Here is a 22409-nt window from a genome sequence, read left to right as displayed (position 1 = left end):
TCAAGTCGTAGAGAAACTCGAGAGGCATAAGGGGGTAGTGGAAGGAAAAATAGATGGAGTGGTGAAAGAAGTAGAGGTGTTGAGGGGTGAAGTGGTGAAAGAAGTTTCGGTGTTAAGGGGTGATATTAAGATGGTGACGGGAGAAAAATTTGAGGGAGTGGTGAAGGAGGTTGTGATTTGAGGAGTGAACTTACGGGGGTGAAGGGGGTGGTGATAAATACTCGGATGAAGGAGCTCAATTGAAGGGTGAAATAAAAGATATGAAGAGCTATGTAGAAAAAAGTACGATGAACTGAAAAAAATATGAAGAAGAAAAGAGGGAGGAGGAAGAAGAAGAGATGGAAGAAATGAGGAGGAAGGAAGTCGATGTCACTTATACACCGGAGAGTGTCATAGCAGCAGTTTGGATTCGGAATGTCCTGCACCCCAGAAGAAGAAGCAGAAGGTAAGTTTAATAAAAGAATACTTAATTTGATTTTTATTATGTTGTTGTGACAAAAATTTGTATGCAAAATTGTAGGTTGAAAAAGCGGACATTCCAACCGGAATTGATGACATCGAAGCTGCAATTTGTGATTATTTATGGAATAGCGAGTTAGAATCGGGGTAAGTGAAATATATTGTTTTGTGAGTGATATTTAAATATTTCATGACAAGATATTAATCCTAATGATTCATACAGATATTCTGTAATATCAATGGGAAATCAATTCGCTACTGTATACGACGTTGCAACGTTGAAGCCTACAGAATGGGTTGGCGGTGTGGTAAGTAGAAAGTAGAAAATAAATAAAACTTATTGAATATGTTCTGATTGTGTAATTAATTTTGTTAGGTTATCGATTTGCTCGCCTGGACCATATGCTACGATTCTCAAAAGTCACACCGGAGGATTGGCTACCTTCCATACCTCTTAGTGGTGAGTTAAATTAATAAATATTGAAAAGTAGTGTTATAGACGGTAAATTAATAATGTTTGTTGCGTAATTACAGCAACAGGCGTTGGAAGCCAACAATAAAGAAAGTGTTGAGAATATTTCTACCTTCTGGGGTGTCATATTGGATAACTATGTGAAATTCACCGACTGTGAGAAGGTAAGACACCATACCAATTGCAAATGATGTTTTCGGATATAGAATGTTGAATTTTGTCAAATTGGGTGTGAAATTTGTTGCAGATAATGATCACAATAAACTACCATAATTCACACTGGTATATGTTGGTGTTGGATATGGTAGATCATGTTGTAACAATATGATAGTATGTTTACAACTGAAGCAGCTAAACAGAGAGTGAAGGATGCTAAGAGATTGGTATGTATGTATGTATGAAAGGACATTATGTAAATTATAATGCATAATTTTTTGGTGCATAACTTCTTCTATTTTAATGCAGATTAAAATATTAGATTCTTATAATAAGAAACGCATTTGGGTTGAGTCATGTGGATCTCTAGGAAAGTATCCCTTGAAAAACTTCAAATTTGTGGAGCATAAGAAGAATAAGCAATTGAATGGGTATGAGATGTTATCACAAATAGAAAGCTTAATTTATGCAGTATTCATCATAATTGACATGTGTGGTTTTCAAATTTTGTAACAGATATGATTGCGGCATGTATGTGATGATGTGGATGGAATCGATCGGTTCTACAGGGGCAACTGGTGATTTGTAAGTGGATAGAAAAAATTGGTTGTGGTAAAATTGTTAAAAGTCGTAGATTGAATGCTGTAGTTGACAATACTTAACGTTCTGACAATTTGAATATAGGTTGTTGGAGACTGGGATCGATCGCGAGTATTAAATGATCTCGTAAGCCACAATCAAAATGAACGAAGACATGAGATAACAAAAGCTGCAATATTACATAAGAATAACAAAAGGATGCAATGATGTAAATGTCGAGTTAATTTTGTATAAGATTATAATTTTGTATACGATTTATATTTTTGTATGTGAATATAATTATGAATGAGATGAGAAAAGTTAGCAGTATGTTGTTGTACATGTTTCTTATACACATTAGGGTCATGTCGATACTTGGAAGTAAAAGGCAAATTTACAATATGGCCAACAGGGTGCACCCATAAAGTGTCGATCCATATAATGTAATATGTAATTTTTCAATCTAACCGGTACAATTATACCGGTTTTATGAGAGGATATGTCTAAATAATGTGTCGACACTAATATAGTTTGTGTCGATATTTTTTTTCCAGAATGAATGGAAAACAAGGTGCACCCATAAAGTGTCGATCCATATATAAAAAGTGTCGATCCCAAAATCATCGAACCCAAAAGTATAATGTAATATGTAATTTTTCAATCTAACCGGTACAATTATACCGGTTTTATGAGAGAATATGTATAAATAATGTGTCGACACTAATATAGTTTGTGTCGATATTTTTTTTCCAGAATGAATGGAAAACAAGGTGCACCCATAAAGTGTCGATCCATATATAAAAAGTGTCGATCCCAAAATCATCGAACCCAAAAGTATAATGTAATATGTAATTTTTCAATCTAACCGGTACAATTATACCGGTTTTATGAGAGGATATGTCTAAATAATGTGTCGACACTAATATAGTTTGTGTCGATATTTTTTTCCAGAATGAATGGAAAACAGGGTGCACCCATAAAGTGTCGATCCATATATAAAAAGTGTCGATCCCAAAATCATCGAACCCAAAAGTATAATGTAATATGTAATTTTTTCAATCTAACGGTACAATTATACCGGTTTATGAGAGATATGTCTAAATAATGTGTCGACACTAATATAGTTTGTGTCGATATTTTTTTTCCAGAATGAATGGAAAACAGGGTGCACCCATAAAGTGTCGATCCATATATAAAAAGTGTCGATCCCAAAATCATCGAACCCAAAAGTATAATGTAATATGTAATTTTTCAATCTAACCGGTACAATTATACCGGTTTTATGAGAGGATATGTCTAAATAATGTGTCGACACTAATATAGTTTGTGTCGATATTTTTTCCAGAATTAATGGAAAACAGGGTGCACCCATAAAGTGTCGATCCATATATAAAAAGTGTCGATCCCAAAATCATCGAACCAAAAGTATAATGTAATATGTAATTTTTCAATCTAACCGGTACAATTATACCGGTTTTATGAGAGAATATGTCTAAATAATGTGTCGACACTAATAGTTTGTGTCGATACTAATTTAAATATCAGTGTTTTCCATCGTTTACGATATATAGTACTCTTAATCGAGAAACCCTAAACATAAATACAAGCAGGCAGATCTTCCTCTTTCTTCTACGTTATCATAAGTGACGATCAGATATTCAGGTAAATTATCGATATTCTATGGGTTTGATTGATTCTATATTGGAGTTTTTATCCTGAATGTTTGTGTTCCATTGTAATAGGGTAGCATCCAACCAAAATGGCTCCAAAACGTCAGCGTCAGAAGCGAGGTCTTCTCAAAGCTCTTCTCAACCCAGTTCTTCTCAACCACCTCCTTCTATAACAAACGATTCTTCTGAGGAAATCAGGTCCTTCGAAACTGAACTTTAGATCCGACATGGAGAAACAAAGATGGCATACGAGTTTTAAAGTAAGGAAGATTCGTCCCGAACGTGTCATTGACCTGGGTTCTTGTTTGATGATAATATGCATTTAGTTTTAAACCACATTTACATCTTGGGGTGGCTTGAATTCCTTGGTGTAGAACCAAGATATTATCCAACCTAGTTAGAGTCTTCTAAACAATGCTTCCTTACAGCACGAGCCTAATAAGACTAATATAATAGGAATTAATACACATACATGGGGAAGGATATATATATATCTCCAGAAACGATTGCGGAGGGTTTAGCTGTAGAATACAGGGGATTCAGATGAAAATGGTGTAGATTGGTCTACAATTAAACGGGTTACTAGAAATAGCCCAATCACCTCGATGTAGAGTCGAGAGTGTTTCACAAAATGCTCACATGGTATATCCGGCCTAGTGGGGGAAAACATTCAACGCTTCGAGACAGCAATTATTTGGGGATAGCAAAGTATAAATCCAAAACGGCTCCAAACATGCAAAACTCATATTAATACAATTGTATATGGTCACAAAGGGAAGCAACAATTTCAACTACACTACCATATGGATGTGTCATCACCCATCTGTTGAAGAAGAAGGAAGTTGATTTTTCGCATGACGCCCCTGTTCGATTAACCCGCAAGATTGACATGGTATTTATTAAAAAAGCGGGATATGATTTGTTGAAAAACTCGGTTGGAAGCGTGTCAAGGAGGTCGGATTAGATCAAGAGAGGGAGGAATGGACCCCGTTGGCCATGAAGAAGAGCAACCAAGTGGAGACGCAATGATGGAAGAAGCTCCAGTTGCAGAGGATGTCACAATTAAGACCGTGATGGAATACATGGTCAATTTTCGGGAGCATATGATTCCCTTGTGAGTGGAATGCGATCCGATATTTCATCATTGCAACGTGAAGTCTCCATGTTGCGTAACAAATTACGTCAACGACATCAAACGAGTTAGGTAATTCATTATCTATGTTTCTTAAATTACACGTTCTGAACTTTATTTTTTTCTTTTAAACAGATGTGGACAACCAAGCGGTCGCAGAAGATGAAGCGACGATGATGATGATGATGACGATGAAGCTGGCGATGAAGATGATGACGATGATGTTGATGATGATGAAGATGATGATCCAAACAAGTATATCGTGTCTGCAACGCCGCCTTCAAGAAAACTTTTAATTTTGATCTCAATGGTGTCCTTGCCTACATCCCAAGACTGCCAGGTTTTAATTCTATTATATTTGTATCCATTATTTTAACATAAGCGTAGAACTTTAATCTCATTTTCTTCATGTTGTAGATGTTGTCCTCAGAAGAGGATTATTGAATTTATGCAATTTTGTGTCGACAATTTTGTTGTTGCCCTTTGGTCTTCAAAGATGAGGTTAGAACATGTTTGAGGCAATTGAATTACTGTAGTCAAAATCGTTAATATACATTTGAATGTTAACATTCAAACTTGATTACAATCTCAGGCATAACGTCGACCGTGTACTTGAGAAACTACCTGTATTTTCCGAGCATTTTCTATTCGTGTGGGTAAGATGAATGTCATTACAGTTTGCTGACTTTTCGTTGTCTATGATTCCTACATATTTATGTTCGACTGTTTGTGAACAGGATCAAAAAAAATGCAAAACATACGATTCTGTTACCTACTGTAAATATCTCAATGATGTTGGAACGCGTGTCCAGATTTTAACGAGCTAAATACACTTTTGGTCGATGATTCAGCGGAAAAAAATGATTATAATCCGGTAAGTTGCATTTATGCAATATGTTTTTCCAGTTGAACAGGTGTTCAGACATTGATTATTTTAACAACTTATGTGTTTATAGAAATACAATTACATATGTCCACATACCTTTGACGCTGCTTCCCATTCGAACGACAAAGCTCTAGGTATGACACAAATTTATTCATGCTTATGCGAATTTAATTTATGTTAGTAAAATTGCACCTCATTAGTTTGATAATTGAAATTATTTATGTATGTCCTCAGAAAAAGGCGGAAACATACGAGAGTATTTGGAAAATTTGTTGAAGGCCTCTAATGTTCCGGACTTCGTTAGAAACAACCCTTTTCATCGGATTAATTTTGTTTGTCGGTACATTATTTGAACATTCTTGTGTATTATAATTTGGTGTGATTATATTGTGTGTATATTTTCATTAATTATTCCATATTCGCTTCTATGTACATATACATTTGAGGATTGTTGAAATATCAATACTAATATATTTACATCTACTTGCAAATGTATCGAAACACATGACTATAGCATTGTTTTCGATATCCACAACAAAGTTTTCACACTTTTTAATATTGTGTTTGTACTTATGTCCAGAATGAAGAAAAATGTGTCGATACCATTTAAAAAGTGTCGATTGAAAAAACATCGGAACCCAGATTTATAATGTAATAGATAATTTTGTATATAACCGGTATAAATATACCGGTTTTATGAGCGAATAGGTCAACCTATATCGACACTTTCTAATATTGTGTCGGTACTTTATGTCCAGATGGAAGAAAAATGTGTCGATACCATTTAAAAAAGTGTCGACATTTACACATCGGAACCCAGATTTATAATGTAATAGATAATTTTGTAATATAACCGTATAAAAATACCGGTTTTATGAGCGAATAGGTCTACAACCTATATCGACACTTTCTAATATGTGTCGGTACTTTATGTCCAGATTGGAAGAAAAATGTGTCGATACCATTTAAAAAAGTGTCGACATTTACACATCGGAACCCATATTTAATGTATAGATAATTTTGTAATATAATCGGTAAAAATACCGGTTTTATGAGTGAATAGGTCTACACCTTATCGACACTTTCTAATATTGTGTCGGTACTTTATGTTCAGATTGGAAGAAAAATGTGTCGATACCATTTAAAAAAGTGTCGACATTTACACATCGGAACCCAGATTTATAAGGTAATAGATAATTTTGTATATAACCGGTATAAAAATGTGTCGATACCTTTTTATAAAAGTGTCTATACTTTTTTCACTGTGGAAAACATTAATTTAAGGTTATTTTGAGTGAGTTTTAAGATATTAATTTAGTAATTATAGGCGTCTAATGATTAATTTTTTACGTTACGGTATTATTATTAAATTAAAAATTCTTAATATTATTTTATAAAATATCAAAACACTCAACTAATTTTTTGTGCAAATGAAATTATTAAATTAATATTGTAGGTGGAAAACATGAAACATACTTAAAAATATTGAAACATAAATTACATATCTTTAAAAAAAGTATCGATCCTTTTTATAAAAAGTATGGACACTTTCAACATATTATAATAAAATAGGTCCATATGGAAGAAAAATGTGTCGATACGATTTAAAAAAGTGTCGACATTTTACACATCGGAACTCATAATTATAATGTAATAGATAATTTTGTAATATAACCGGTATAAATATACCGGTTTTATGAGCGAATAGGTCTACAACCTATATCGACACTTATAATGTTGTGTCGGTACTTTATGTCCAGATTGGAATAAAAATGTGTCGATACCATTTAAAAAGTGTCGGTAATTTGAAGTAACGCGTTTTCTTCCTTCATTCAAAATATTTATATGTACATACAATAGGAGTGATGTTGATACTTATGATGCCAAGCAAAGGAAATCAAAATCTACAACTTGAGTTTGAACATTGATATGATATGTTCAGTTGTTATCATGTTGGGATTTCTCGTTTTGATTGCTTGGGATAGTTGTTCTTGCTTCTTCAAGTGTTCTTAAGGTTATCCTTTGAGTGAGTTTTAAGATATTAATTTAGTAATTATAGGCGTTAATGATTTATTTCTTACGTTACATATATATTATTATTAAATTAAAATTCTAAATTATTTTATAAAATATAAAAACAATTAAATAATTTTTTGTGCAAATTAAATTATTAAATTAATATTGTAGGTGGAAAACATGAAACACTGTTAAAAAAATTGAAACATAAATTACATAAGTTTTAAAAAAAGTATCGATCTTTTTATAAAAAGTATGGACACTTTCAATATAATAGGTAAACATATGATGTAATAGGTAGCCCTTATAATGTAATAGGTATCGTTTTATATAATGTAATAGGTAGTGGTTATATTGTAAAGTGTCTATCCTTTTTATAAAAGTGTCCATACTTTTTCACTGTGGAAAACATTAATTTAAGGTTATCTTTTGAGTGAGTTTTAAGATATTAATTTAGTAATTATAGGCGTCTAATGATTTATTTTTACGTTACGATATATATTATTATTAAATTAAAAATTCTAAATATATTTTATAAAATATCAAAACAATCAAATAATTTTTGTGCAAATGAAATTATTAAATTAATATTGTAGGTGGAAAACATGAAACACTGTTAAGTATCGATCCTTTTATAAAAAGTATGGACACTTTCAATATAATATAATGTAATAGGTAAATTGCAATGCTATCGGTATAAATATACGGTTTACTTATAAAATAGGTAAATATAAGTGCTACCTATTACATTATATAAGCGCTCTACCTAGTATGTTATTGTACTTTATAATATTTCGGTTAAATAATATAACATAACCGGTCTAAATTTTAACCGGTCACTTGTTTAACCGGTCACGCCGTATATTAACCGTTTTTTTAGGCGCCGCACGCAGAACCACCGTATTGCAGTACTTGGCACTTCATTCATTTTTTGGATATAATCCTAATTTGGACGTTTTTGTTAAGAAATCTGATACACATAAATGTACCGTACGTCTATGATCGGCTTTTTTTTACTCAAATATTATCAAATAAAAAAAATAAAAATAAAATTTATTTTAAATTATTTTTTATCGCTTAAGATAAAGATGTGTGTCATGCTTATGTACAAGCACAAATTGAACTAAAATGAATGAAACAAAAAGAAGAGATGATGAATATAAAAAAATTATATGAATTTTGTTAAAAAAACCACACGTAGTGTGTCACAGACACGTAGTTACATAAACTAAACTGTGAAGATGATATACATATATTAATTTTATCTTCAATCATTTGATAAATGTATGTTTAAATATTATATTAAACAACAATCTCTTATATCTAAACAATATGAGATTTAAAAAGTCTATCACAGTTTCAATTGTTTAAATATTATCTTTTAAGCATGCATATATTGAATGATTAAAAATAAAACTAATATACGTTTGTTATTCGACTTATACTCGTATAAATATATTTTGACAGATATCATACATGTTTATTTTTAGATAAATTTCATTTATTTTAAGACTTCTTAATTAAATGACAAAGATGACAATATAACCCAATATGAAATTACAATTTAAGTATATGGTTAAATTAAAAAATATATAACTAAATTAATAAATATAAGAGTAAAACATATAAATGGTCCTTGGCTATAAGATGTTGTTTTGTTGAGTATTCCGACTATTAAAAGTTACAAAATAGTTCCTCGATTATAGGACGCTATTTTGTTGAGGCCACTGACTATCAAAAGTTATAAAAATTGTCTAAACTTGTCATTTTTCGTTAAAAAAATTGACAGTCGTCTCAGCTAGACTTTAAACATGTGATTGTGATATAATAAATCATATTTAATGATGTCTAGTAGCATCGTTGTTGCTTTCAAGCACTGGCTCAACAACATAATGTAAATGGAGAGTCGATCTACAAAATACAATTCAACGATTATGTGATCAGATTTTATCAAATCCAAGTCAACAAGTTAACGTCCAGCTCAGCCAGTTACTATTTTCTTAACGAAAAAGGACGAGTTTGAAACAAATGAATAGTCAGGTGACCATTTTATTATTTTTAATGGTTAAAGGACACAACAAAATAATATCATATAGTCGAATGATCATTTTGTAACTTTTAATAGTATGGGGACTCAGCAAAGCAACATCTTATACTCGAGGGACCATTTGTTATTTACCCTAAGCATAATTTATGGGCTTCCTATACATTTAGGCGTTATCAAAAATGGGGAAAAAGTTTTGAGAAGGACTTAATTGTTAGAAATTAAAGCTAAATGGATTTATTTGTAAAGTTAAAAGGACAAAATAAATGAATTGAAGCCCAAGAAAAAGTTAGAAAAATTAATAAAAAGAAAAAAACGAAAAATAAAGTCACGGAGAAGGAACATGACAGCCTACCACCACTAGGGATGGCAACGGGCCGGGTTCGGGCCGGGTATTGGTCCCCCCGTCCCCGTCCCCGTTTAAAAAACCGGTACCCGTCCCCGTTTAAAAAATCGCGGGGATTTAAACGGTGATCCCCGTCGGGTAATCAGGGAAAACCGCGGGGAAACGGGTATCCCCGTTTAGCATAAACGGTTATTTAAACGGGTATTGGGCCGGGTATTGGGTCGGGTATTGGGCCTAGAATCGGGCCGGGTATATATATATATATTTAAATTAAATATATAAATATATATTTTTCATTTAAATTAAATTTATTAATATTATATATATATAAATAATTATTTTTAATATTTATCGGGTCGGGTATCGGGGCGGGTAATCGGGTAATCGGGGCGGGGATTACCAAACCCGTCCCCGTCCCCGTCCCGTTTAAAATAAATGGGTTTTCCCGTCCCCGTCCCCGTCCCCGTTTATCATCCCCGAACCCGACCGGTTTAATTCAGTTTTCGATTTTCCCCGTCGGATTCGAGTTTTTTTGCCATCCCTAACCACCACTCTCAATCGATTCACGATTATTATTATTATATATATTTTCTCCTTTTATTACATAATTATTTACTCAATCATAAATCAAATTTCTCCTTTAATTCAACTCACCGGAAACCGAGCCTTTTAACACCGGAACACATTTATTCTCCTTTTCTCTCTTCTCAAAATAAACTTTGACTTCAATCAAATTTCAATGAACACAAATTTTCTTTGAAAAAGAAACAGAAATTTCCTTTTTTGGGTTTCGGAAATTGTGGGATTTTGGTTTGGGGTTTTAGAAGAAAAGCAGAATGGGATGTGCAGGATCGACGCCGGCCAAAGGTGACGGTGAGGCTATTTTTCTTTGTTTGCTTTGGTCTTTTTCTTGGTTGCTATGAAAATCGTTGGGAAAGTTGGAAGCTTACAGAACAATGACAACATCTGTGAATTGTTTGAGCTCGAGAAAACATTGAGCTAAACTAGTCAAATTCTAGATTAATTGGAAAAAGTTTCTGATATTTTCTAAGCAGCTAAAAGGCTGCTGCTTGAATTTCATTTACTTGTTTATTTTTGTTTCAGAAAAAAAGGAAAAAAAATGGGTCTGAGAGTTGCTAAATTTGGGATGATTTTTTGAATGTTCGATCATTAGCTTGCTATTAGTACTGAATTTGTTTCCCAGCAGTTCTGAATTTTCTAATGTTTTCCATTCAGCTTTTCAATAAAGAAATATGGCATTTTTGGAGTTGCAAGAAACTGCATTGTTAGTTAGTTTATTACTGTACTATTTTGCTTTTGTATTGAGATTCAATATTTGAAACTTTGGAGATTCATGATCAAATTATGCTACAAAAAGGAGGAGGAGAAAAAGGTATTGGCTGCATGAAATGGGCTATATTTGATTATATTTTCATTTTGTTATTGTCATATGTATATTGGCGGATCAGTTAGCACAATTCATAATCATATAGGAACTTTGTTTTGGTCTAAAGAAGGTCTCGGTTTGGGGTGAGGAGAAGGGATTAGATGTGAATTCTAATCTCAAACTCGCTGAACGCCACCTCTTAAGGGTGGCTATATGAATCCATTGATTAAGGTCCCAATTCTTATCATGTAGGAAACTTTTATTTGGTATCTTCAAAACAAGTAGTGCTTGTGTATTTGGGTGGTTAGTTTCTTGTTAACATCTGTGAACTAATTAACTAATTCTTTCTGGTAAACATGCAATATGAACTCACGCTTTTAGATTTGCATTTGAAGTTTACGTGTAGTAAATGATACAGTGAACTCTTTTGGATCCAATAGGGAATGTGAAAAAGATCCGGAAGCCAAAACCTTGGAAACATCCTCAGCGATAACGAAGTCTCAACTTGTGCAGATGCGTGAAGAGTTCTGGGACACTGCACCTCATTATGGTGGAAGGGAAGGTAATTGCTACCTATAACATATAACCGCTAATGACTCTGTTACTAGAAATCAACTGTTAGGTTCTATGCATAAGATTATGAGTATCTATCCATGATTATCAATTTTATAGGTGAGAAGAAATTTTGTTGATCTTGAGTTGACCAAATAGAGAAAACTTGTCATTTTTACTTAATGAGTAACTCAGAAAATACTGAAGCACTGAGTGAATGATTCTTATAAGCAACTAACCCACCAATATGCTGAGCTAGTCATGTTTGGATATGTTTTTATGGAAAACTGAATCAGACTGAATTGATCTACTTCCTTTCAAGTTGGTTCTGAAATCAGACCCTGGATTTTAAATATGAAATTATAACTTATATACTTGGATTCATGCAATCATGTGTATTCTTGTACATCCATTAAGCCCCTTGTCCCCCATATGTAACGTTAAGAGCTTAGATTATCTGAAATATTACTTAAGAATGCATGGGAATCAACTAAAACTGAAAAGTATAAACTGCGTAGGCCAACTCTTTTACTAATCGGGCTACTTTCAATTTTATATCCCAGAAGGAAATAAAAGGAAAACTGAGACAAAGAAGTTAATGAACAGCTGAAAATCTTGTAATTTTGGAAATTTAGACCAATCTTGGAACACAAATCAGTCCATTAAACATGAATTCTGAGAGGGTTTAAACTATACGTTAAAGATAACTTGTTTTAGTGTTGATTGATGAAAGTAGAGTTATTAATGGGAACTAAAGGTCTCATTAGAATGTTCTCCACGTATGTGATTGTCAACTAAACATTGATATTTAGGAGATTCTGATAGCAGCGTCAATTCACTTCCAGTTAAATACACAGGCAGAGTAAGTTGTACCAAGTGAAAGATGACGTAGTTTATAACTCTTATGTCACATGTTCCAGGAAAACGACTTTTTAGTTACACTCACTTTAATCAAAATCAGGTCTTACTGAAGCTTATAGGATTTTTTAAAATCATTAGACTAAGTACAAACTCTCAGTACTTGGTGACAGCAATTGAGATTCTAATTATTGACTATGATTGCAAGATGGATGATGTCTTCCAAGGTAGGCAAATACATAAGTAGGATATTTTGAAAGAAATCAAAGAAAAGAATCGGAGAAACTAAGGGGAGAGTTTTAATAGAAATGGAGAAGAACAGAGAACCAAGGAAGAACTTCAAACAATAAAATGATTTTAAAAAGAATCAGGAATAAATAACACATGCTGTATCTCTTCAATTTCTTTCTCAACAAGAATCTGGTTTCTTTGCTAAAATGCTATGTAGTTTACTGTAGAATTGAAACACTAGAAGTATATGATTGAAAGTGAATTGACAGGTATGGTTTTCTTAATAGCCTACTTTTAGTAGAGCAATTTTACTTTTAATCTGTATGATGTAATTAATTTGCTTTACTTCTCATGGATCTGGATTGTAAATGTCAACTTCGTTGACGCTAGAGATCTGGGATGCACTTCGAGCTGCTGCCGAAGCTGATTTAACCCTTGCTCAAGCTATTGTGGACAGTGCAGGGGTCATAGTGCAATCTGATTTAACTGTCTGCTACGATGAAAGAGGTAAATTTACTCTTTTGACTCGAACTTTGATATATTATAACCAAACTTGAAAAATTAACTTAGCAAACGTCACATTTTCCAGCTTGAAATTTCTTCTAACTTATCAACTCTTTTTTACAGGTGCCAAGTATGAACTACCAAAGTATGTTTTGAGTGAGCCAACCAACTTGATCCGAGAGAGTTGAAAATAGAGAGATACAGAATGCAATGCATGCAAGGGTTGAATGTAAATCATGTACTTCATCTTCTTTGAAACGCTTTATAAACATTAGGGCCGCTCATTTATGTTCTGTTTTAACTTGTGTTTACTTTTGATGTTCACTAGGTTGCTGTAAGTTTCTCTGATGAAAATGATAACATTGGTTTGAATCAAGAAAGAGGTAACAGTTTTCCTCTGGGCATGGATATGCAAAGGTTGCTTATTAGGCTTTTAATGTAGAGATGGTTGTTGTTTGACCCTTGTCTGAACTTGAAGACTATGTATAACATTTTAACAAAACGAATTAAGTATACCGAGTTGAATCAACAGGGTGTGCAATGGCTTAATATCTCTAATTTAGAAACATCGGTTGAGCTCTTGGGGTGCAGATTCCAAACTGTGCACTCTCTGATCATCTGGCTGGTTTTATTGAGGATTTTTGGTCTGAAATTCAAATTTTGTTCAAAGGAATAACTAGCCGGGCCTAGCAACCTGTACAACCAAACAGAATGGTCACTAGCGGGAAGATGGGAATAGAAACCGAGCAGTTACAGCCAATTTTCAAGAAAAGATGTATTTGCTTAGACAAGCAATTTGTGGCAAAAGGAAACAGACATGATAAGCAATTGTGAAAATACAGTTCTTGCTACAAGGCAAAAAATGAGAATTAGCAAAATTAAACAGAAAACAGCATAACTAGTAGAAAGAGAAAAATTCCCCTGAAATATCAGAGCCAGGTTTCGATCCTGGGACCTGTGGGTTATGGGCCCACCACGCTTCCGCTGCGCCACTCTGATATGTTGGTATGTTGTTGAAACTAATATTATTTAATTATATAAATTGACATCATTCTCATTTTTTTTGTTCAGTAACACTCTTTAAAAAACATTTATATCAATCCCAATGTTTATATTAAAAAATAATTTATATTTTTAACTGTTTTAATCATTATAATTTTTTATTTAAACTTTTTTAATATATATCTTTTTAACTCCTATGAATGAACCTCAGGAAAAAAAATATATGTTCATAGTATAATTTATGGTTAATCTTTTTTATATAATATTTAATTTTTATTTGTAGCTTTATATTTTAATCTTGCTCATTTGTAAAATTTTGAATTTGTTCTATAAACAATAACTTGTACTATTAGATTGAAATACTGAAAAATTACATCACGAACTTGTAAATATGTACTTAAATAGATTTAAGTAAATATTTAACATAATAGATAACAGGCATGAATACACATTTTTCAGCCATGAAAAAAACACTTTAACAATGCTATATTTCACTTCTACCTATGTTAGAATGTAGAATGCATTGTCCTATTTGAATTGAACATTGAACTCCTATAATACAACCAGTTTGCAGAGCATGATTGAACAAAAGATGTTGACCTTCACCAGCACTGACCAGTCTCCTTCATTTTACAGCGTAATGGACACGAACCTGATACCAAGAAAAGATGTTAACATAAACAAAGCTCAAATAGCTTGATAAATAATTATCAAAGATATGTTTGGAAATAAATCTCATGTTTTTTTAGTTAAATTAACAAACAACCTCTTCATCGTTTCCGTTTAATATCATCTAGAAAACTTCACTTTGATCTTCTTTAGCTTTATCACAATCTCTTCATATCATTCCTCTCATCTGGTACTTCTGCTGAACATTCTAAGCCGACTTGCAAAATGAACAAGGCACAGTTGTTGATTGCTGAACGTTCCCCCCATTAGTGCTAAGCAGATTCATGTCTACAACTTGAATTAGCGGATTTGATATCGACTCTTTCACCCAACTCTTCAAGCTTCTTTCTCCTGCAAACATTTCATCTGTGGGTTTTTTCTCGTGACGGTTTCCATCAAAAGAATACCAAAACTATACACGTCGCCTTTTGTCGAAACAATTCCATATTCCATACTCTGTGTATGAATGCATAAGAACATCATCATTATTGAATGATCATGATAGTGAAAAACAAATTCAATAAATAAACTAGCATTATAAAGGGAAAAAATGAAACTTGGGGTTTAATTAGAAATAATATCACCTGGTGCCATATACCCAATTGTCGCCATTGTCATGGTTTGATTCATCGAGTCCTCGTTGCATAAGAGTTTTGCAATTCCAAAATCACTCAAACGTGCAACCATATCTTCATCTAACAGAACATTGCTGGGTTTTCAAATCACAATGAACAATGGGTGTTTCATTACCATGATGAAGATATTACAGAGCGGATGCAATATGTATCAGTATGTTCAACCTTTGTAGGATGTCCAGAGAATGGTTATCGGAATACAACCATTTATCAAGACTCCCATTAGGCATGAACTCAAGCACTAAGGCTTTGAAATCAAAATCATTAGAGCAGCTACTAATGATTTTGATTAAATTCCGGTGACGAATATTGCGGAGAACTTCACATTCAACATCGAAGCTCTTAAAAGCTCCTTCTAACTTATTGTCCTCAAGAGAAAGACCCTGCAACTCTTTTAATCTTCCGATTGTGGGAGGAATGGATCCCGCCAATTTATTGTTGGCTAGCTCGACCCTTATCAAGCTACTTAAGTTACCAAGTTCACTCGGGATCCTACCACTAATGTTGCACCAAAACCATAGAAGATCTGAAGAGAACCTGAGAGATTCCCTAACAAACCTGGAGTTCACCACTAATCAATGGGTTGTGGCCGAATTTCAACTTCTAAGCCTCTGCAGTTTGTCAAAGAAGAGAGAAATCTCATTTCCAAGGAAATCAAATTATTTTCCTCCAGGTTGAGTGACCTTAAATTTCGTAGATTCCCAAGATCATTAGGAATGGACCCCGAAAAGTAATTACTTGACATTTCAAGCAAAGTGAGCTTGGAGGCATTACCTTGGAAGTGATTATGATCAATAGCTAAGCATTGAAGCTTACTCAAATTGCCAATTTCTCCTTGTAGCTTCCCCTCCAATTGGTTATACGATATGGATAAAACTTGCAACTCTCTGCCCTTGAATAAATTAGCTGGAATTCCACCAGAAAGCCTGTTAACACTCAAGAACAGGATTTTCAAATTTGGAAGATGATCAAACATTCCTTTGGAATATGACCGGTGAGATTATTGAGGAGAAATCTATATTTTTAGCGAAGGTAAATCGCGTGAAACAGAGGGTATGGAACCAGTGAGCATGTTATTGTATAGAAAAAACACCTGCAACGAAGATATATTGAAGATGGAGGAGGGTATTGAACCTATAATCTGGTAGCTCAACTTCTCTGGCTTTGACAAATTGCCTAAAGAGAATGGGATAACACCTTGGAAGCTGTTTTGGTACAAATCAGTTCGAAGTTGAGTTAAAGATCCCAACCACGATGGGATTTCTCCACTGAAGCTGTGTTACCAAAGACTAAATGTTTCAGCCGGTGCAAATTGGATAACTGGACAGGTAATGTGCCATGGAAACTATTATTCCTGATGGAAAAAAGAGAAAGGAATGATAAATTCCCTAATAAGTGGGGAGGAAGGGTGCCAACGAGTCCCAACCCGGTGAGGTCCAGAGCTGTGACTCTGCGGTGCTTGGATCCGCAACTGACACCGAACCAATTGCAAACAGGGGTGGAGACTGACCAATTAGTTGCTAATACATTTCAGGGTCGTGACTGATATGGTTTTTCAATTCAAGAAGTGCTGATTGGTCTGTAACTATGGTGGTTGATTTCAGAGAGAAAGTAGTCATAGAAGAATGGAAGATGATGAGAAGAACTAAGTTGAGAAAAGTGATGGCCATTTGATTTTGTGAAGCTAACAAAAAAGGCACAATTGAGTTTGGTAGATAGATAATGCATTCTTTATATACACTAGAAAGATGACTAGGCGACAGAACAGGGACGCGTAAAACAGGCAAAACATAAATTCAAGATGGAAGGGTGCAGTGGTGAGAAAGACCAAGAAAAAGTATCACACCATCACCTAATTATTTCCAAAGCTAAACCCTGCTACGGGTAATGCAGCAAACAAATCTGTCTTTTTCTTTCATTTTGATGATATCTAATGAGTGGATCAAATTAAGTCAATTGCACCTCCAAAACGGAACGTGTAAATCCATAGATTCCGACTTTACATTGGTTTGAACCAAGAAAGGGGTCACAGTTTTCCTTTGGGCATGGATAGGCAAAGGTTGTTTATTAGGCTTTTAATGTAGAAATGGTTGTTGTTTGACCCTCGTCCGAACTTGGAAGACTATGTATAACATTTTAATAAAACGAATCAAGTATACCAAATTGAATCAACAGAGTGTGTGTAGTTTAGGAACATCATTAGAGCTCTTGAGGTGCAGATTCCAAACTTTGCACTCTCTGATCATTTGGCTCGTTTACTGAGGACTTAATTTAAAGTTTGTTCAATTAAAAAGTAAAGTGTTGAAGGAAAAAGGAAAAATGAAAGTTAGTAAAGAATGAAGCCAACCTACTCAACATATCAGAGCTAAGTTTCGATCCTAGAACATGTGGGTAATGAGCCCACCACGCTTCTGCTGCACTACTCTGATTTGGCAATATTTTATTGAAAATAAAAATATAAGTTGAATGAATTAAGAATAAACATTGGGAATGGACCAACAAGGTGATTCATATCAAGATATAATCCTTCTAGGTTTGGAAGCCAAAGGCCCATGGAAGATGGCCAGAGAGATGATTTGATGCCAAAGGAAAAAATCCCCAGAGTTGAAATATTAATTACTTGTGGAGGAATATTACCAACAATATTGTTAAATTCTAAATTCAACTTCTTGCTATATGGGAATATAAACCTGGTCATTCATGTTTTTATTTTTAATATATCTGGTCATTCATGTGAAAGTCTGTATTTGGGAAATTGTTCTTCATTGCTTGTCTAGCTATATGCTGTCAACTTCTTGTTTATTTCTGTTTTCCCTTATCATTAAATGCTGAGATAATATAAGCACCATTAGTGGACTAAGCACACCGACACATGACACAATTAGAATTGCAAATTATGCTTTTCAAAACTGAAGGATAAAATGGGACTTTTTCCTTTGTATTTTTGTTTATAGTGACAATTGTGAGTGTTTATTGATCTTCTTGAAACTTCACAGGATGAGGTTACTAGTGCTGGTGCTCAAGTGGAGCCGCCTGGAATGCACATGATATACCTTCCATACTCTGATGACATCAGAGATGAGGAAGAGTCAAGTAAATATCATGAGTTTATGCTAAAAGATTTTCATGTTACCACTGATTGAATTGGGGATGTTTCACAGATTTTTCCAGATACAGAAGATGATACACCTCGAGCTGATGACGATCAAATTCAAAAGGCTGCTGCTTTACAGATTTTTCACTGATTTCTGTTTCAACATGATTGAAGTTGTGAATACACGACAGTTACTCTGGAGTTGTATCATGGAACTGCAATTTGCTTACCACTCTGAATATAAATACATATACGGACAAAGTTAAATCATGAATTGACAAAATTTCAATTGATTTCTTTTTCTTCTGCACGTGCAAGTTTGTATAGTTACCGCTTGTCAGATAGTATTGGGTAAATTTAAGGTTTGATAGTAATAAAATTTCAGTCAAATTTTATTTTATTTTTCTGTTGAAGTGGACAACCAAGTTGCTCATCTTGTTCTTGTGTTACACTTTGTTGATTTGGTCACTATTTCATGATGACATTATGCAGTATTGCAGGCTCTAGCTTTAGAAGAAGACGACATTCCTGAGACCATTGATGAGACGGCACCCGATGAGGAAGGTTTAGCTTGGTAATAAGGATTTGGCTTGTATTCTCAAATTCTTTCATCCCGTTCTGGTCTTTGATAAAATCTTTCGGCCTACCGACTGGCCATTGTGATAATATCTCAGAAGAAAAAATAATTTTCCCTTTTTGAGAATATAGATTTTCTAGCAGTCATAATTCTTATGGTTATCATACTCGTTATTCTTCATTTGGTAGTTGAACAATTTGACAGCAGCAGCTTTGAAAATTTATTTAAATGCACACAACCTTCCTGTTAATGGGAAGAAGGAAGCTTTGATCAGCAGGATCTTAACCCACATGGGCAATAAAAACTCGAAGACTAGTATCAGATAAGCCACAACTCCCTCTAATCGTTGTTACAGTATGTATGCTTCCTTTTGTAATGCTAAAACTAGCTTGGCATTTGCATGATGAAACCGTATTTGTCAATGCTAAATATATCTTCTTGCATAGACGCCAAAGCTTTATGCACAGCGCACACATTAGGTTTCTTTAGAACTAAAAATTTGGCTTCGTATGATGCTATTTTTAAGATCAAGGAAAAAAGAGTTTATTGTCATTATGACAATGTATGAACATCAACCAGTATCGATCATCCATTTGTGCATATTTGGCAAAGATTTTTGCAAACTAAACCAGAAGAAATCGGAAAACAAAAATGATTTTGAGCACAAATGCACAGACTAAGGGAAAGGAAAGAAAGAACCCCATACTTTTTCCTTCGTACAGTAGTCATCTCTATCCGCGTCACATTCAGCCCGAAGAGAGGTAATAAATTCAAAAGTTTAATATTCATTTTGTAATTTTTGAAAGTTCAGTATCCAGAAAAATCATTTTGGGATAGTTTAGTGACTATTTTGAACTTTCCCTTTGATAAATAAGTATCAATGGCAAATTTGTAAATTAAAAAGATACCAAGGGCAATGATATATAATCAGTGCAGTTTTAGCTGACCACCTCGCAAATCCGTGTTAATTTCCAAGCGCTACCATTTCAAGCTTCCTAGAAAAAAACATCTTCCGTTTTTCCTCCCGGGTTTCCAACATTAGCAACCCGAAAAACATTTGCTGTTTCCCGGTCTGTTTGCGGTCCACCCGTTAATCCGCCGATCCGAATCCACTTCCATCTAGATCTCAATCAAATCTGCTTCTACACTTCCCCATCAATTCACCCGTCAGTAAACGCCGGCGTTTTGTATCTCCGGCCGTCGATCTGCAATTTCGAAAACTAAAGATCCTTCTCCGATCACTTTCATTTGAAAGGCCGTCGTTGCAGCAGAAAATCATCGTTTTTAATTCACCTTTTTCTTGACTCATCATACACAGGATTCCTATTGTTTTTCTTTGATCTTTTGATTAATTTTAATCAAATTCTATTATTCGTTTTTCCTTTTTAACCAGAAATTAATTTTTTTCTGGACATTTTCGATACATATAGCATCTATTTTTCTTTCCTTTGATTTGAAATAACGTCGGGTACGAGGCTACCGACATGGAAAGAAAGAGAGAATAACAAGCGGAGAGAGCGACGGAGAAGAGCAATAGCAGCGAAGATCTTCGCCGGACTCCGGATGTACGGTAACTATAAGCTTCCAAAGCACTGCGATAACAATGAAGTTCTCAAAGCTCTTTGTAACGAGGCCGGTTGGACTGTCGAACCCGATGGCACTACTTATCGTAAGGTAAAGTACTATCATCACCTTAACTTTTATTTTATTTTATTTTTTTAATCTGAGTAGGAAACAGATGAAGATAATGCTGATTGAACGGTTATATCTTGTTTGAAAATGTAAATTCGCTAAAAACTTGCATTATTAGTAGCTTGTTTGAACTTCAAAATTGCTTGTTTTATTTTGTGTGTAAATCTTGAAATATCGAAGCAATAGAAAATTTTCTATTTCGGCATTTCCGGCATAATAACACGACGGATTGGAATTTTACCGTTTTTAATTGATTTTTTTCTGGCGTGTTTTAGCACGAAACTCTTAGTTTCTGGTGGAGGAGTAATAATGAATTAATAATCACAAAGAAAAGGAAAATCAAATAAAACTGCGGCCTATGTGCTAATTTGTGTCGCCTTGCATATATATATATATATATATATCTGGAGAAGACCTAACTACCCTTGTTAAAATTTTGATTGTGAGGGTAGTTTCTGCACCATATGAACTTACAGTGAGGTCGATATTTTGCTAAGTAACAAAGAGTCCTTTTGCAGGGATTTTGCACAGATTCCCACTTTGAGATAGCTTTCATTTTCAGTTGCTCATATAATCATATGGGGTTTTTGGGACTTGGAAATTCCTTTTTTTGGTTATAATTGTGTTTAAGGTGTCATATAGTTAGAGATATATTATGCCTTAAATCCTTAATAATCATGTTATATAGATTTTGGTGCATTTTATGTTTCAAATGTTTTTTGTTGTTTGACTGTATTTGTAAATAGCAACACCTTGAACAGTTTTGGTGTTCTTAGTTTGGTTACTAGTTTAATTAGTAAGGCCTACTATTGCATAGAACTTCGAATCAGATGGACTATATCTTAGACTGTAGCTTAAAGGAGAATGGAGGTTTTTATCATGATAAAACAGTTGACGGTTTTTACTCCTAAGAAAATTGAGGATAAATTTGTTAAAATATTTATAAAAACCATGCCCTTTTTATCATAGCACCGAAATATGAGTTTTTCAGGGAAAATATTGAGTCTGGCATGTGAAATAATGGAGTAACAATGTCAATGAGTTATGAGTAATTTGTCACTAAAAATATATATGACACAATTAATAAGCTCAAATCAATTGATGTTATTCATAGATGAAATGATTTAAGATGGAAAGTAAGATTATTATGATGGAAAAGAATAATGGAGTGAATATAATGATGCCCTACTGTGGCGGAATGACATTATAAGAAGTAAGAACTCAATTTATGTTTAATAAAATACTGGAATGAGTTTTGGTTTTCCGATCCGAGGTGCTATTTGTTTAAACTTTCTTATTTCCAAAGTTGAGCATACTTTGCAGTAATTGTATTTGATCTGTTGCATGTGCTTTTCGGGCACTGATAAAATATTTAATTTCTGCAGGGTTGCAATCCTGTGGAACGCATTGATATAGTAAGTGGATCTGGAGCAGTGAGCCCCAGAATT

The 22409-nt window shown here is 33.8% G+C and overlaps 1 non-coding gene and 1 pseudogene across 1 annotated transcript; one reads left to right on the top strand and one right to left on the bottom strand.

Annotated features, from left to right (window-relative positions):
• Positions 1 to 10451: 10451 nt before the first annotated feature.
• LOC120147448 lies at positions 10452 to 13817 on the top strand (annotated as a pseudogene).
• Positions 13818 to 14219: 402 nt separating this feature from the next.
• Positions 14220 to 14291, bottom strand: TRNAM-CAU. Its single transcript has one exon. It is a non-coding gene; the product is annotated as a tRNA-Met (tRNA).
• Positions 14292 to 22409: the final 8118 nt, after the last annotated feature.

Source organism: Hibiscus syriacus, unplaced genomic scaffold (assembly GCF_006381635.1).
Source record: "Hibiscus syriacus cultivar Baekdansim isolate YM2019G1 unplaced genomic scaffold, ASM638163v2 tig00110940_pilon, whole genome shotgun sequence".
Lineage (NCBI taxonomy): Eukaryota > Viridiplantae > Streptophyta > Magnoliopsida > Malvales > Malvaceae > Hibiscus > Hibiscus syriacus.
The sequence above is the reverse complement of the archived record's forward strand: the minus strand, read 5'-3'. Positions and strand labels throughout refer to the sequence as shown.